The sequence below is a fragment of the Bactrocera oleae genome, chromosome 2 (genome assembly GCF_042242935.1).
Source record: "Bactrocera oleae isolate idBacOlea1 chromosome 2, idBacOlea1, whole genome shotgun sequence".
NCBI lineage: Eukaryota > Metazoa > Arthropoda > Insecta > Diptera > Tephritidae > Bactrocera > Bactrocera oleae.
The window spans coordinates 28,763,394-28,778,384 of record NC_091536.1 but is presented as its reverse complement, the minus strand read 5'-3'; the positions used below and the strand labels follow the sequence as shown (position 1 = coordinate 28,778,384).

Here is a 14,991-nt window from a genome sequence, read left to right as displayed (position 1 = left end):
GGGGGCTAAAAAATTGAAGATTGGAGCTGTACCCACACTAAATCTTGGTAAGTAACAAATTTGAATATAATAATATTTTTGCGGTGATTTTTTATATTGATATAGCATATATGCACGTATGTATTGTATGTATGTACTTGTATGTATATGTGCCTATCGGGGTTTATGTATATGTATGGTTTATGTATTCGTTTTGTTTGCTGTTGGGGGCATTCATTTCGAATGACATTTTGTGTATATTCACAGTATGTATATAAACATAAAATATTATTAATTAGTTTAACTAAGTACGTATATATTATATTATTGTTATTAATAGAAGTAGTATCTTATATATAAATTATGTTAATACATATATTAAATATATATTAATATGATAGGAAATTCGATTGATATTGTTTCTCAATCGAAAACGGATAGACGAACCTGCTGCGTTGAGGGATGTCCATCAAATGAAAAAAAAATAATTTTTTCATTCCCCGGAGATGAGATTGCCTTCAACAGCTGGGTTTTAGCATTAAAAATAAGTGCAACATATTCCGACCGTAAAAAATTGTTTATTTGTGACTGTCATTTTGATGCAAATTATGTCACAAATAATAGACTTCAGGAAGGAGCTATCCCGAAGCATAAACTATTTTTTTACGAAAATGCAGGTAGTTCCAGTAGCTTTTCTTCAAACAGGGTCCTTCTGCCTATTAAACGGCAATATTCATGTAGGAATCAGATAGCGGGGGAAGATTTAAGTTTTGAGGAATTCGAATTATATTCGGATCTCCAGGTGAAGCGTGAACAAGAAAGTGTTTCCTTCAACCTCGATTCCTCAAAATATGACCGCGAATCTTGTGCTCGGATTGTTCGGGCTTATCAGCAGAATGCCCTTAAGCAAAATGAACGCATGAATGCGCTCAGGCAGGAGAATAGGATTTTGAAAGAAAAAATATTTGAATTAGAGAATAGGACAATTATTGCATCCAAAGATGCTACTGAGGATGCAATAAATTTTGCTAGGATGATTGTCAGTACACTCAATACATGCACTGAAGATCAAAAAAATTTAGCGCAAAATAATATTTATGTGTCAACGAAGGCATATAACTTCTTGAGGTATGATCTTCAGTTTGTGCTGCCACATCCAAAATCTCTACTGCGCTCCCAATTAGATATGTCGTGGCAGGGAGTGATCCTAGAGTTTAGGTAATTTGAAAAATGTGCAAATGTCCGAACACGAACGGATCTATGTAATTATATTCGATGATATTACAATTACAAAAGATCTCGTTTATAACAAAAGTAAGGATGGTTGACAAGGGAGACGGAAATAGGGAATTAAATATTGCCGACAAATGCTGCTTTTTCATAACGAAAGCTATAGCAGCTAATTGGAAATACGTAATTTCGTATTATGTGGCAAAAGGAGGGCTGTCCGCAGTAGATTTAGATGTAATATTGAAGAAAAACATTGAAGTCTTGGAAATGATAGGACTCAATGTAAAAGCGATCATTTGTGATCAAGGTCCGGTGAATGTCCGATTATATAGTAATTTAAAAGTTACAAAATCCAAACCATATGTTATAATCAATGGTAAAAATGTTCATTGCCTATATGACTATTGCCATTTGATTAAGTCAGTTAGGAATAATTTATTAAAGCATGACTTAAAAACTATCGATGGCATAGTTAGCTTCAAGGTTATAAGGAAGCTGTATGCAATCGATAGTGTAAGTCATCATTTTAAAATATGTCCGAAGTTGACATCCTCCCACATATATCCCAATAACTTCGAGAAAATGAGCGTTTCTAGAGCTACACAGGTGCTCAGCAAATCAGTAGCAGCTGGCATCGACATGGCGTTCACGCAGGGATTATTTGGCACGGATGCATGTATATTGAAATGCGTCAAAGCGACACAAATGTTGGTAAAACGTATGAACGACTTGTTCGATGAGCTTGATTGTAAGGTGCTCCACAGCAAGAACCCGTTCAGGTGTCCCATTTGGCGAAACACTTCGGCAAAGTTTGATAGGCTGAAGGACCACCTGCAGTTCATTTCGCATATCCAGGTTCCTAACAATATAAATACTCAATGCTTTTCAGGGTTTATCATAACCCTGACAGCAATGATGAATTTATCGAAATAAATCTTTGATAATCACAAAGATGTCAAATTTATGTTGTTAGGAAAACTAAACCAAGACGCGCTAGAAAACTTTTTTATAAAATTAGGGCTAGTCAGGGGGTAAATACCCATCCATCGGCCTATGATATTCAATTCATAGTCGCTCGTCTTATCTCAATGAAAATATTGAGACGCAGATTTAATAATAAAGGCTCAAACTGCGAAGACGATGACGACCTGAATTTTGATTGGAATATCAGCGAGGAAGATCATAACTCCCTCGATGATTCCGAGCAACATGCCGTTGATGTAGTTGACATTCCCGATAAGCACTTTGCAGAAACCGAAGAAAATACTGGGGAACTTAGCGGTATTACACTGGATACTCGATATACCAAAAACTTCTCTCCAAGTCCAGATGCGATAACTGTGCAAAAGAGCTGTTGAAGACTCAAGGAGATTTAAATAAGCACTCCGAGTCGTTAATACGCTCTAAAAACTATAAAGATTGCACCGATTTGCGACTAATCATTCCGACTGACAGAGTTTTTGAAATTTGTCGAATACAGATGAAGTGGTATGAAGAGCTATTCGGAAAATATGCGCATTACTATGGAGTTCGTCGAGGATGCCATAGATGATAGCACTAAAAACGTTTTTCCAGAATGGTTTTTAGAAGCTGGCGAATACTTGGACCACCGACAACAACTGTTGAAGTCCTTAGTTACAGTGTTGTTGTATAAAAAAGTGAAATGGCTGGCTGAAGAAAAGTAGCAAGATAATGCGCAACGCCTAAAAAATCGTAAACTAAACAAGTAAGGAAGGGCTAAGTTCGGATGTAACCGAACATTTTATACTCTCGCAAAGTCAAATAGTATACTCGTTTGAGATTTCTTTGTGGATTGGCTGATATTTTCGGTAGAAGGTCAACTATAGGCACTGGGGTCCACATATTTAGTACTTAGGGGCTTAAACAGTTTTGGTTCGATTTAGACAATTTTTGGCCACAAGGTGGCATACTTTAATCGCATTATTCACGCAAAGTTTTATCCCGATACAGTCATTGTTGCCTGATTTGCATAGTGGAAAGTGAAATAATCAGATGGAATTTAAAATGGTGTTATATGGAAAGTAGGCGTGGTTGTAGTCCGATTTCGCCCATTTTTGCACTGTGACATAGAAACATGAAAAAAACGTTATGCACCGAATTTGGTTGAAATCGGTTAAGCAGATCTCAAGATATGGGTTTTCACCTAAAAGTGGGCTGTGCCACGCCCACTGTCTAATTTTGAACGCGGTTCCTATAAAGTCATCTGATACCATCCCAGAGATAAAATTTAATGACTCTGGCGTGTTTAGTGCTTGATTTATCGCGCTTTTAGTAGTTTTTAACAGTACCGTTATATGGGGAGTGGGCGGAGTTGCCACCCGATTTCAACTATTTTCGCACCGTCAATAGAAGTGCTAAAAATATTTTCCTCCAGTGAATTTTGTTATTATAGCATTAGCGGTTTAGGAGATATGCACATTAAACCTATTAGAGGCGGGACCACGCCCATTTTTTTAAAAAAAATTTTAACTGCAGATGCCCCTCCCTAATGTGATCCTGTGTACCAAATAACAGTCTTGTATCTTATTGCGGAGCTTAGTTATGGCAAGTTATTTGTTTTTGATTAATGGCGTTTTGTGGGCGTGGCAGTGGTCCGATTACGCCCATCTGCAATACCAACCGTCTCACGGTACCATGAAACATGTCTACCAAGTTTCATAAAGATATCTCAATTTTTACTCAAGTTAGAGCTTGCACGGACGGACGGACAGACGGACAGACGGACGGACAGACGGACGGACAGACGGACGGACAGACGGACGGACGGACAGACAGTCACCCGGATTTCAACTCGTCTCTTCATCCTGATCATTTATATATATATAACCCTATATCTAACTCGATTAGTTTTAGGTGATACAAACAACCGTTAGGTGAACAAAACTATTATACTCTGTAGCAACAGGTTGCGAGAGTATAAAAATTACATAAATAAGAAATAGGTATTATGGTGCACTTATTTTAAACTAAAATTCCATTGATTGAAGGCAACTATTAGGTGTGTTTTTTTGTGTAAGTGATGTATCATATACATACATATTTAATACAAATTTATTAATATTTTATAAATTTTTAAATATTTTATATATTTAATTTTGTGGTAGAAGAGGAGGCAAATTCGCAAATCGTGTGCAATTAAAAATATTTTTTTGTTTTATCGTTACAATTTAAATAACAAAATTACTTATATGCATTTGTTTTTTTTTTATTTTCAGTGTTTTCTATTTTTCCATTTCAGATTTTTATTTAGATTAATATAATATAATTAAGAAATACCTATAAGTATATATTATTATTATTTTAATTAAATAATAAATTAATTAATAAAATATAAATAAATAAAAATTAATTTATCTGCATTTAATTCGTTAAATATTTGAGGTTTTGATAATACATAGGTAAGTATAAAATTTTTTGATTTGACCACCAGTTAGTGTTCACTTCGTTTGTACAAAGCAGCTAAAAATAGTATTGATGAATTGCCACGGTCTGTTTGTATGCACTATGACTTGTATACATACAAACAATTCAATATGCCATATACTTGTATTCATAATTACAAGAAGAAAAAATTCATTCATGCATATCCATATCTAAGTACATACATAAAAACGTGAATATGTCAAGGTCTGTTTGTATGTACACACGTCATATGCTCTTCAATAAGCCATATATTCATACAAAAAGAACAAATTCATTCATACATATATCTACGCATTCAAATAACACCAACAACAAATTCATTCATATATCTACGCATTCTACTAACACCAACAACAAATTCATTCATAAGAACGCGCATATTCTACAAGTTGCCCAAAAGCTGCTTCTTCATGGTGATACTAAAAATCAGAAGTTGAAAAATTTTCTGATGTTTACTCCAGAAGAGAAAAATGGCAACTTGGGTCATTGCTGATTTAATATTTTTGTTATTTAATTTTCATATATTCTACTACATATGGTTTTAAATTATAAAATTTACGTAAAATTGCCATTTATATGAAATCCTTTATTACTTCTATATATTCAAGGCAAACTACATATAGTGCTTGTATATGTTTACTTATTATCATTCTTTTATAGTTTGTCGATTTAGCCCATTTTATCTAAAAACGACGTTATGAAAATGCAGACCAATCGTTAATCGTAGCATTTCAAAAGAGCATAAGTCAATTTTCAACAGCAAAGCCCTGCAAAAAGGACAAACGAGACAGCATAGCCGATCGACATTGTCGAGTGAAAAAAATTTTGTCAACTCCGCCACGATGCGCAAAATTCGGCGTCAGCATGTATGCGAGCTCATATGTATATATGTATGTTTGTCGACAAAATCGTCATTTGGTTACTTTCAACAACACAATGTCTGCGCGAACTCGCCGTTATTTCGTTGGCTTGCCACTATACACAGAAGCGTTCTAACTGAGGACTCTTAGTATATTATTATGTTGCTTAATTTGTATTGAAAAATACTGATGCAATTATGAATTATTTTCGTAATATAATATATATTATATATATCTATAAATACACATAAATTCATACCTATAATCGTTTTTAAACTAAATTCGAAAAATAAAATATATATCTGAAATATAATTATGTGGCAGTGCGCCCCAATCCCTCCTTGCCTGCGATCGTTCAACTCGCAAAGTGCAAAAAGTGCGGACAAAAGTCATTGCTTGTGCGGGGCAAGAAGAAGCAAGCATCTGCGTACGTGTATTTAAGAATGTATGTGTGATTATCACATTTGAGTAAATACGCATAATAAGGAAATATTCAATAAACCTAAACATATGAACATATTTTCCTGAAATATTTTAATTATCTCTGAAAGTAAAATATGCTTTTAAGTAATTGAATTGAGATATGTTAATTAATTCCAATTAATAAAATAAAAAAATTAAATACAATTTTAAATTTATGTATTTTACCAATCGAACGTATATGCTCGTATTCGGATTGAGCTTAACTCCTTCACGCCTACGACTTAAGCCACTATATAAATGGAAACGGGACCGCTTAGCCACAGTTTTATTATTATCATTTGCTTAATAAGTATATTGCTTACGCAACGCATATACAATAGTTAGAAAAATTGCATATCAAAGGTTATTTTATTATGAATTCTGGGGTTTTTGCCAGTAATCCTCCTTTTTAATTCAAAAGGCTTTTCATAATTATAAATTTGTCATATCATAGAAATTGAAAACATAAATCTAAATAGGTATGCGCAACGATTTTTCATATAGGAATATTCGTTGGGTCTATTTATAGCATTTCGCACATTGTGTGGTGTATTTTTCTTTTTCGAAGTTATATTTTTCGATGTTCCCTCATGTGGAATTACAAATTAGTACTCAAAAAGATTTCAGTTAACGTTTGCTCCTTCTCAATTCATCAACATTCTCTGATAGAGTGATGTAGTTCGTTGCGTTCCCTGATATGTGTGGTGGCATTTTATTTTCGAACTTTCGCGTTTTCGATGTTCCCTCATCGTAATTAACATTTTAGTACAGCTAACATTTGCTCCTTCTCTATTCATCTTTATTGATGTACCTGTTGGATAAATTTCTAATGACTTGAATGGGTGTTAACTGAGAAAATATTCAAATTGAAAGAGAAAGATTTAAAAGAGAAAAACGAAATTCCAAACGGAAATAAAATAAAATAAAATTTTAAATCGGTTTTAATTTTAATTAAAAAAATTATAAAAATGCCGCGAGTGCGTAAATGTAGTATGCGCGAGTGTTACAACGATAGTAAAAAGTGCAATTTGTTCATTTGGCCGAAAAATTAACAAATTGCACTTATGTATATGGAGGCGAAACTTGGGGTTCGACAATCTTACCATAGCCCTCTCAAACACGTTTGTTTGTGCTGCGCATTTCATAGATAATGCAATGGGGGCTAAAAAATTGAAGATTGGAGCTGTACCCACACTAAATCTTGGTAAGTAACAAATTTGAATATAATAATATTTTTTCGGTGATTTTTTATATTGATATAGCATATATGCACGTATGTATTGTATGTATGTACTTGTATGTATATGTGCCTATCGGGGTTTATGTATATGTATGGTTTATGTATTCGTTTTGTTTGCTGTTGGGGGCATTCATTTCGAATGACATTTTGTGTATATTCACAGTATGTATATAAACATAAAATATTATTAATTAGTTTAACTAAGTACGTATATATTATATTATTGTTATTAATAGAAGTAGTATCTTATATATAAATTATGTTAATACATATATTAAATATATATTAATATGATAGGAAATTCGATTGATATTGTTCCTCAATCGAAAACGGATAGACGAACCTGCTGCGTTGAGGGATGTCCATCGAATGAAAAAAAAATAAGTTTTTCATTCCCCGGAGATGAGATTGCCTTCAACAGCTGGGTTTTAGCATTAAAAATAAGTGCAACATACTCCGACCGTAAAAAATTGTTTATTTGTGACTGTTATTTTGATGCAAATTATGTCACAAATAATAGACTTAAGGAAGGAGCTATCCCGAAGCATAAACTATTTTTTTACGAAAATGCAGGTAGTTCCAGTAGCTTTTCTTCAAACAGGGTCCTTCTGCCTAATAAACGGCGATATTCATGTAGGAATCAGATAGCGGGGGAAGATTTAAGTTTTGAGGAATTCGAATTATATTCGGATCTCCAGGTGAAGCGTAAACAAGAAAGTGTTTCCTTCAACCTCGATTCCTCAAAATGTGACCGCGAATCTTGTGCTCGGATTGTGCGGGCTTATCAGCAGAATGCCCTTAAGCAAAATGAACGCATGAATGCGCTCAGGGAGGAGAATAGGATTTTGAAAGAAAAAATATTTGAATTATCTCGTTTATAACAAAAGTAAGGATGGTTTCGTTGACAAGGGAGATGGAAATAGGGAATTAAATATTGCCAACAAATGCTGCTTTTTCATGGCGAAAGCTATAGCAGCTAATTGGAAATACGTAATTTCGTATTATGTGGCAAAAGGAGGGCTGTCCGCAGTAGATTTAGATGTAATATTGAAGAAAAACATTGAAGTCTTGAAAATGATAGGACTCAATGTAAAAGCGATCATTTGTGATCAAGGTCCGGTGAATGTCCGATTATATAGTAATTTAAAAGTTACAAAATCCGAACCATATGTTATAATCAATGATAAAAATGTTCATTGCCTATATGACTATTGCCATTTGATTAAGTCAGTTAGGAATAATTTATTAAAGCACGACTTAAAAACTATCGATGGCATAGTTAGCTTCAAGGTTATAAGGAAGCTGTATGCAATCGATAGTGTAAGTCATCATTTTAAAATATGTCCGAAGTTGACATCCTCCCACATATATCCCAATAACTTCGAGAAAATGAGCGTTTCTAGAGCTACACAGGTGCTCAGCAAATCAGTAGCAGCTGGCATCGACATGGCATTCAGGCAGGGATTATTGAGCACGGATGCATGTATATTGAAATGCGTCAAAGCGACACAAATGTTGGTAAAACGTATGAACGACTTGTTCAATGAGCTTGATTGTAAGGTGCTCCACAGCAAGAATCCGTTCAGGTGTCCCATTTGGCGAAACACTTCGGCAAAGTTTGATAGGCTGAAGGACCACCTGCAGTTCATTTCGCATATCCAGGTTCCTAACAATATAAATACTCAATGCTTTTCAGGGTTTATCATAACCCTGACAGCAATGATGAATTTATCGAAATAAATCTTTGATAATCACAAAGATGTCAAATTTATGTTGTTAGGAAAACTAAACCAAGACGCGCTAGAAAACTTTTTTATAAAATTAGGGCTAGTCAGGGGGTAAATACCCATCCATCGGCCTATGATATTCAATTCATAGTCGCTCGTCTTATCTCAATGAAAATATTGAGACGCAGATTTAATAATAAAGGCTCAAACTGCGAAGACGATGACGACCTGAATTTTGATTGGAATATCAGCGAGGAAGATCATAACTCCCTCGATGATTCCGAGCAACATGCCGTTGATGTAGTTGACATTCCCGATAAGCACTTTGCAGAAACCGAAGAAAATACTGGGGAACTTCAAGTACAGCGGTATTACACTGGATACTCGATATACCAAAAACTTCTCTCCAAGTCCAGATGCGATAACTGTGCAAAAGAGCTGTTGAAGACTCAAGGAGATTTAAATAAGCACTCCGAGTCGTTAATACGCTCTAAAAACTATAAAGATTGCACCGATCTGCGACTAATCATTCCGACTGACAGAGTTTTTGAAATTTGTCGAATAGAGATGAAGTGGTATGAAGAGCTATTCGGAAAATATGCGCATTACTATGGAGTTCGTCGAGGATGCCATAGATGATAGCACTAAAATCGTTTTTCCAGAATGGTTTTTAGAAGCTGGCGAATGCTTGGATCACCGACAACAACTGTTGAAGTCCTTAGTTACAGTGTTGTTGTATAAAAAAGTGAAATGGCTGGCTGAAGAAAAGTAGCAAGATAATGCGCAACGCCTAAAAAATCGTAAACTAAAAAAATTACATAAATAAGAAATAGGTATTATGGTGCACTTATTTTAAATTAATATTTCATTGATTGAAGGCAACTATTAGGTGTGTTTTTTTGTGTAAGTGATGTATCATATACATACATATTTAATACAAATTTATTAATATTTTATAAATTTTTAAATATTTTATATATTTAATTTTGTGGTAGAAGAGGAGGCAAATTCGCAAATCGTGTGCAATTAAAAATATTTTTTTGTTTTATCGTTACAATTTAAATAACGAAATTACTTATATGCATTTGTTTTTTTTTTATTTTCAGTGTTTTCTATTTTTCCATATCAGATTTTTATTTAGATTAATATAATATAATTAAGAAATACCTATAAGTATATATTATTATTATTTTAATTAAATAATAAATTAATTAATAAAATATAAATAAATAAAAAATAATTTATCTTCATTTAATTCGTTAAATATTTGAGGTTTTGATAATACATAGGTAAGTATAAAATTTTTTGATTTGACCACCAGTTAGTGTTCACTTCGTTTGTACAAAGCAGCTAAAAATAGTATTGATGAATTGCCACGGTCTGTTTGTATGCACTATGACTTGTATACATACAAACAATTCAATATGCCATATACTTGTATTCATAATTACAAGAAGAAAAAATTCATTCATGCATATCCATATCTAAGTACATACATAAAAACGTGAATATGTCAAGGTCTGTTTGTATGTACACACGTCATATGCTCTTCAATATGCCATATATTCATACAAAAAGAACAAATTCATTCATACATATATCTACGCATTCAAATAACACCAACAACAAATTCATTCATATATCTACGCATTCTACTAACACCAACAACAAATTCATTCATAAGAACGCGCATATTCTACAAGTTGCCCAAAAGCTGCTTCTTCATGGTGATACTAAAAATCAGAAGTTGAAAAATTTTCTGATGTTTACTCCAGAAGAGAAAAATGGCAACTTGGGTCATTGCCGATTTAATATTTTTGTTATATTCTACTACATATGGTTTTAAATTATAAAATTTATGTAAAATTGCCATTTATATGAAATCCTTTATTACTTCTATATATTCAAGGCAAACTACATATAGTGCTTGTATATGTTTACTTATTATCATTCTTTTATAGTTTGTCGATTTAGCCCATTTTATCTAAAAACGACGTTATGAAAATGCAGACCAATCGTTAATCGTAGCATTTCAAAAGAGCATAAGTCAATTTTCAACAGCAAAGCCCTGCAAAAAGGACAAACGAGACAACATAGCCGATCGACATTGTCGAGTGAAAAAAATTTTGTCAACTCCGCCACGATGCGCAAAATTCGGCGTCAATATGTATGCGAGCTCATATGTATATATGTATGTTTGTCGACAAAATCGTCATTTGGTTACTTTCAACAACACAATGTCTGCGCGAACTCGCCGTTATTTCGTTGGCTTGCCACTATACACAGAGGCGTTCTAACTGAGGACTCTTAGTATATTATTATGTTGCTTAATTTGTATTGAAAAATACTGATGCAATTATGAATTATTTTCGTTATATAATATATATTATATATATCTATAAATACACATAAATTCATACCTATAATCGTTTTTAAACTAAATTCGAAAAATAAAATATATATCTGAAATAATTATGTGGCAGTGCGCCCCAATCCCTCCTTGCCTGCGATCGTTCAACTCGCAAAGTGCAAAAAGTGCGGACAAAAGTCATTGCTTGTGCGGGGCAAGAAGAAGCAAGCATCTGCGTACGTGTATTTAAGAATGTATGTGTGATTATCACATTTGTGTAAATACGCATAATAAGGAAATATTTAATAAACCTAAACATATGAACATATTTTCCTGAAATATTTTAATTATCTCTGAAAGTAAAATATGCTTTTAAGTAATTGAATTGAGATATGTTAATTAATTCCAATTAATAAAATAAAAAAATTAAATACAATTTTAAATTTATGTATTTTACCAATCGAACGTATATGCTCGTATTCGGATTGAGCTTAACTCCTTCACGCCTACGACTTAAGCCACTATATAAATGGAAACGGGACCGCTTAGCCACAGTTTTATTATTATCATTTGCTTAATAAGTATATTGCTTACGCAACGCATATACAAAAGTTGGAAAAATTGCATATCAAAGGTTATTTTATTATGAATTCTGGGGTTTTTGCCAGTAATCCTCCTTTTTAATTCAAAAGGCTTTTCATAATTATAAATTTGTCATATCATAGAAATTGAAAACATAAATCTAAATAGGTATGCGCAACGATTTTTCATATAGGAATATTCGTTGTGTCTATTTATAGCATTTCGCACATTGTGTGGTGTATTTTTCTTTTTCGAAGTTATATTTTTCGATATTCCCTCATGTGGAATTACAAATTAGTACTCAAAAAGATTTCAGTTAACGTTTGCTCCTTCTCTATTCATCAACATTCTCTGATAGAGTGATGTAGTTCGTTGCGTTCCCTGATATGTGTGGTGGCATTTTATTTTCGAACTTTCGCGTTTTCGATGTTCCCTCATCGTAATTAACATTTTAGTACAGCTAACATTTGCTCCTTCTCTATTCATCTTTATTGATGTACCTGTTGGATAAATTTCTAATGACTTGAATGGGTGTTAACTGAGAAAATATTCAAATTGAAAGAGAAAAAAGTGCCGCGAGTGTGTAAATGTAGTATGCGCGAGTGTTACAACGATAGTAAAAAGTGCAATTTGTTCATTTGGCCGAAAAATTAACAAATTGCACTTATGTATATGGAGGCGAAACTTGGGGTTCGACAATCTTACCATAGCCCTCTCAAACACGTTTGTTTGTGCTGCGCATTTCATAGATAATGCAATGGGGGCTAAAAAATTGAAGATTGGAGCTGTACCCACACTAACTCTTGGTAAGTAACACATTTGAATATAATAATATTTTTGCGGTGATTTTTTATATTGATACAGCATATATGCACGTATGTATTGTATGTATGTACATGTATGCATATGTGCCTATCGGGGTTTAAGTATATGTATGGTTTATGTATTCGTTTTGTTTGCTGTTGGGGGCATTCATTTCGAATGACATTTTGTGTATATTCACAGTATGTATATAAACATAAAATATTATTAATTAGTTTAACTAAGTACGTATATATTATATTATTGTTATTAATAGAAGTAGTATCTTATATATAAATTATGTTAATACATATATTAAATATATATTAATATGATAGGAAATTCGATTGATATTGTTCCACAATCGAAAACGGATAGACGAACCTGCTGCGTTGAGGGATGTCCATCGAATGAAAAAAAAATAAGTTTTTCATTCCCCGGAGATGAGATTGCCTTCAACAGCTGGGTTTTAGCATTAAAAATAAGTGCAACATACTCCGACCGTAAAAAATTGTTTATTTGTGACTGTCATTTTGATGCAAATTATGTCACAAATAATAGACTTAAGGAAGGAGCTATCCCGAAGCATAAACTATTTTTTTACGAAAATGCAGGTAGTTCCAGTAGCTTTTCTTCAAACAGGGTCCTTCTGCCTATTAAACGGCAATATTCATGTAGGAATCAGATAGCGGGGGAGGATTTAAGTTTTGAGGAATTCGAATTATATTCGGATCTCCAGGTGAAGCGTAAACAAGAAAGTGTTTCCTTCAACCTCGATTCCTCAAAATGTGACCGCGAATCTTGTGCTCGGATTGTGCGGGCTTATCAGCAGAATGCCCTTAAGCAAAATGAACGCATGAATGCGCTCAGGGAGGAGAATAGGATTTTGAAAGAAAAAATATTTGAATTATCTCGTTTATAACAAAAGTAAGTATGGTTTCGTTGACAAGGGAGATGGAAATAGGGAATTAAATATTGCCGACAAATGCTGCTTTTTCATGGCGAAAGCTATAGCAGCTAATTGGAAATACGTAATTTCGTATTATGTGGCAAAAGGAGGGCTGTCCGCAGTAGATTTAGATGTAATATTGAAGAAAAACATTGAAGTCCTGGAAATGATAGGACTCAATGTAAAAGCGATCATTTGTGATCAAGGTCCGGTGAATGTCCGATTATATAGTAATTTAAAAGTTACAAAATCCGAACCATATGTTATAATCAATGGTAAAAAAGTTCATTGCCTATATGACTATTGCCATTTGACTAAGTCAGTTAGGAATAATTTATTAAAGCACGACTTAAAAACTATCGATGGCATAGTTAGCTTCAAGGTTATAAGGAAGCTGTATGCAATCGATAGTGTAAGTCATCATTTTAAAATATGTCCGAAGTTGACATCCTCCCACATATATCCCAATAACTTCGAGAAATTGAGCGTTTCTAGAGCTACACAGGTGCTCAGCAAATCAGTAGCAGCTGGCATCGACATGGCATTCAGGCAGGGATTATTGAGCACGAATGCATGTATATTGAAATGCGTCAAAGCAACACAAATGTTGGTTAAACGTATGAACGACTTGTTCGATGAGCTTGATTGTAAGGTGCTCCACAGCAAGAACCCGTTCAGGTGTCCCATTTGGCGAAACACTTCGGCAAAGTTTGATAGGCTGAAGGACCACCTGCAGTTCATTTCGCATATCCAGGTTCCTAACAATATAAATACTCAATGCTTTTCAGGGTTTATCATAACCCTGACAGCAATGATGAATTTATCGAAATAAATCTTTGATAATCACAAAGATGTCAAATTTATGTTGTTAGGAAAACTAAACCAAGACGCGCTAGAAAACTTTTTTATAAAATTAGGGCTAGTCAGGGGGTAAATACCCATCCATCGGCCTATGATATTCAATTCATAGTCGCTCGTCTTATCTCAATGAAAATATTGAGACGCAGATTTAATAATAAAGGCTCAAACTGCGAAGACGATGACGACCTGAATTTTGATTGGAATATCAGCGAGGAAGATCATAACTCCCTCGATGATTCCGAGCAACATGCCGTTGATGTAGTTGACATTCCCGATAAGCACTTTGCAGAAACCGAAGAAAATACTGGGGAACTTCAAGTACAGCGGTATTACACTGGATACTCGATATACCAAAAACTTCTCTCCAAGTCCAGATGCGATAACTGTGCAAAAGAGCTGTTGAAGACTCAAGGAGATTTAAATAAGCACTCCGAGTCGTTAATACGCTCTAAAAACTATAAAGATTGCACCGATCTGCGACTAATCATTCCGACTGACAGAGTTTT

At 33.8% G+C, this 14,991-nt stretch overlaps 1 protein-coding gene across 2 annotated transcripts in view; it reads right to left on the bottom strand.

Moving 5' to 3' along the window:
• LOC106622153 (uncharacterized) overlaps positions 1-14,991 on the bottom strand; it is a 737,325-nt gene that overhangs the window by 60,140 nt on the left and 662,194 nt on the right. The window lies entirely within an intron of this gene.